The sequence below is a fragment of the Electrophorus electricus genome, chromosome 10, assembly GCF_013358815.1.
Source record: "Electrophorus electricus isolate fEleEle1 chromosome 10, fEleEle1.pri, whole genome shotgun sequence".
Taxonomy (NCBI): Eukaryota; Metazoa; Chordata; class Actinopteri; order Gymnotiformes; family Gymnotidae; genus Electrophorus; species Electrophorus electricus.
This window is the reverse complement of record NC_049544.1, coordinates 19971842-19975846: the sequence shown is the minus strand read 5'-3', so window position 1 is coordinate 19975846 and position 4005 is coordinate 19971842.

Genomic DNA, 4005 nt, shown 5'->3' with positions numbered 1-4005 from the left:
TGTATAAAGAAAAAAGACTATTTGATTATAGGCCACACAACCTCACCAACTAATTAACTACAAATACATATTTTTCAAAATACCACTTGAAACGATTCTAGCAGGTTTTCTGAACGCTGGGGCAGCATACATGCAAATACCACAAAGAGGTTGTGTTTGAAATAGCCTCCCGCATATTGTGTACTGCATACTGCACTCAGTATACAGTATATACTGTATACTGGTCCCCATGTAGTATAGTGTCAAGTATGCCACAAATGCAAATACTATTATGAGGTCAAGTGAATGTATAAATGTTCTGCCCACTTGGTTAAGATTTTCCGCCACAATTACATGACAGGATGCAGTAAGTCATGAAGATAGGTCTGGTTGTATACTGGAATATTTGGCTGGAGTAGTACATCATATGGGTATCTTTCACATGCTGGAAAAAATTATTTTGGTCACATTCTGTATACAGCATCCTGATATAGGGCCCAGTCCATATGTGAGCAGTATGTAGTACACTATTTCAAACATAGCCAGGCTCCGGTACATGTGAAGGAGTTGTCCCAGAAGGCTGTCAACATGCCAGTTTAGTAATAGTTGGTTAATAGTTAGTAATAGTAATAGTATGGAGACCAATAGTTAGGGTTAGGGTTAGAGTTTCTCCATAAATTGTTTAGATATTCACAGTGTTACATGAAATAAAAATAGTCTCAGTACAAGTACTCAGGCCCATGCATGCTGAATTTAAATTGCTAGTAGTTGTAGTTGTGAGTACAAAAATACTGAAATGAATGACTGAAAAGATAAAAGGATGATCGTTTTAGCAACATACTAGTGTTTCAACATACTATGTTGTCAAAAACTATAAATCTTCGACTGCTGGGGAATTATAAGTAGCATTGCTATTTCCAGAATCAAGATCTATCTTTTACTTCTCAATTGCTCTCACCCAAGATGCCAGTCGCTTGGATAGTGGCCACGGTAAAAGGGTCACGTGACGGAAACAGGTGAAAAGACCTGTAAGGTAAACTGAGTTACGAAGTACATGTGAGCTTCAGAGTGAGCTTGTTTATCTCTGTAATTATGCAGATTAGAATCATTTGCCTAGGGAACTACAAGCCAACAAAGGAAAACCCACAGCAGTGAAGTGATGTGTGAACGTGTAAAGATTAAAGTCATGCAACTGTTTTATGGATCAGCTGCAAGGGTCTAGTGATGACTGCCAAGAGAGAGGTGCAGTAGCCCAGTCTTGAGATGAGAGGACTGGACGAACCACCTGATGTTATATGAGAAACCTGCATGCCTGGGTAACATTAGTAACATGGGTAAAGAATAATATCTGGTTGTTCAGGGCCACGCCTAGATTTCTTGCATTTTCAGACAGCGTGATAAGAAAGTTCTCAGGGAAGATGGCCAGGAAGGAATCGGAGAGTATGTAATAGCTCTGTCTGGCTGGGGTTCAGTTCCAGGTGATGGGCAGCCGTCCTTGATGAGATGTCAGACAGGCACACGGAGACCCAAGATGAAATGTTAGAATCTGAGGGCGTGCAGGAGAAAATGAGTTGCGTGTCATCGGTGTAGAAGTGGTGAATGCCATGTGATGATACTACCAGAGAGTGAAGTATAAAGAGAAAAGAGAAGAGAGTCACACACTGATCCTTGTGGGACACCTGTAGAGAGCATCCAAAGGGCAGGTGACGAGTCTCTCCATGTCAGTTAATATCAGCATCCCTCTAGGTAGGACACAAACCACAACCACGCTGAGTCAGTGATGCCTAGAGTAGAGCGGACGGATAAAAGAATATCGTAATTAACTGTGTCAAAGGCAGAAGAAAGGTTTAAGAGGGTGAGGATTGATGACAGTTTGGCTGATCTGGCTGCATGACATTTCTCTGTAATAGCAATGGGGATAGTTTGTGTAGAGTGTGCAGGTTTAAAGCCTGACTGACTGGGATCTTGGTGTTTGTTCTGGTGAGACAGAATACTAACAGATCATAAACAACATCTTCTTCCAGAAGTTTAGAAAAGAAAAAAAAAAGGTGTGATTAGCTTTCTGTAGAACCTTGAATTTGAAGTTCTCTTATGTGTGATCATACTTCTACATTGATTATTAGCTTGAAAAATATTTTCACTAATACTTTTAGGCATTTATAAACAAATAAATATGGATACTCTTACCAGTTAATGTGGCTTGGTGTATGTGACAAGATCGAACGGGAGAGAAAAGTAGACAGTGGGTGACAGTGTAAGTGGTTTTATTTTTGTTGTAATTGGGAGGCCAAAGGCACAAACAAATGAAACAAATGACCAGGCAATGGGTGGGGCAAGGGACAAGGGGCTGGACAATGGGAGTGGTAAGGGACAAGGGGCTGGACAATGGGTGGGGCAAGGGACAAGGGGCTGAACAATGGGAGTGGCAAGGGACAAGGGGCTGGACAATGGGTGGGGCAAGAGACAAGGGGCTGGACAATGGGTGGGGCAAGAGACAAGGGGCTGGACAATGGGTGGGGCAAGAGACAGGGGGCTGGACAATGGGTGGGGCAAGGGACAAGGGGCTGGACAATGGGTGGGGCAAGAGGCATGACAAAGGCCTCTTACCATGCTTCCAGTCCACTGCAGTTTATTCTCTCAGCATAGGCCAAAGATATTCAATTTCAGATCTCGATTCCAATTTCCAGTCATGAATTTTGTAACCACTTGCCCAATCTAAATGTCTTGTGCCCAGTCTTTCCACACCTGTAGACTCGTGGACTTAACGTGCATGTTCCTAAGTCAATAGGGCTGAAAGGGCTGTCTAGCCCTGCCGTTCATAAAGGTTGCACAGCGGTAATGGACTGTGACTTCCAGAAAGTCTGCTTGGGATGCAGACTTCAGCAGATTCTGCTCATGGGATTTAGCCAAACACGCATGCAGCTAAAAAACAAAAGAGTAATGAATTTTGTCACATATTTTTACATAAACTTAATTAGCATGCATTACATATGCCTATGGGGTGATTGGTATGTTGAATTGTAACAGATTAAAATTTTATTAGAACTCCTGATCTTTGATAACAATAGGCTCACTGGCTATGACAGTGTAACTTATTCTGTAATCTGTATTAAAATAAATTGCATACCTCTAACTGATCCTGGAGGGCAAGAGCCCAAACAATGGGATCAGGTAATGAAACCCTTTGCCTCTAAGTGCCAGTGGCGGTTATTAAATGCACAATAACGTAAACAAGAGTAGCAGTCATAACTGTGTCTTGCTTCTGGTATCGTATTTTGGCACTGAAATCCCCCTGTGCGTTTTGTATGCTTGCTTCACGCATTCGATGTGGTGACATTCACAACTTCGGTAGGGTGTATTTATAAACTCCATCACCCAATCATAAGCCCAGTTCCAAACAGCCCTCCTAAGCCCTGCGGTCCCCTCCAAAGTCCACAATTTGACAGTTGCATGCTGCTGCCCAATGTTTTCACTGTAGTGCTTGAGCCGCTTAATAACTAACAATCCTTCACACCTAATAGTAAATTGTTAGGGAAATGCGTTTAACTCACATTTTAATAATTTTCTTAATCCCATGATACTCAGACTGCTTCACACAGTCATCCATTCTGATTGGTCCTCGTATGTGTCTCATGGAATTTGGGTAATAGGCGCTTCCGAGCATGCATCCCTACGCTTGTAAGGACGGCTTTGATCACCAAAATGAGAAATGGGACATGCATGGGTGTCACAGTCCTCATGTGTGCGTGTATTTGTGGACTGCAGGACAGTGAGTGTGCCTTTTGGGACTGGATTTAAGTGTATGGACTTAACGTGCACGTTCCTGAGAAAGGGCTGTCTAATTCTATCTCGTCATCTTCATTAACACTTGGTGTATTGGCTACAACAACGTAACTTATTCTGTAATCTGCTCCTGGAGGACAACAGTCTGAACAAGGGAATCAGGAAACCTTTCTGCCTCTGAGTGTATGTGGCAGTACGCATACGCAGAATAGCGTAAACAACAGCGACACTGTTAGCTGCGTT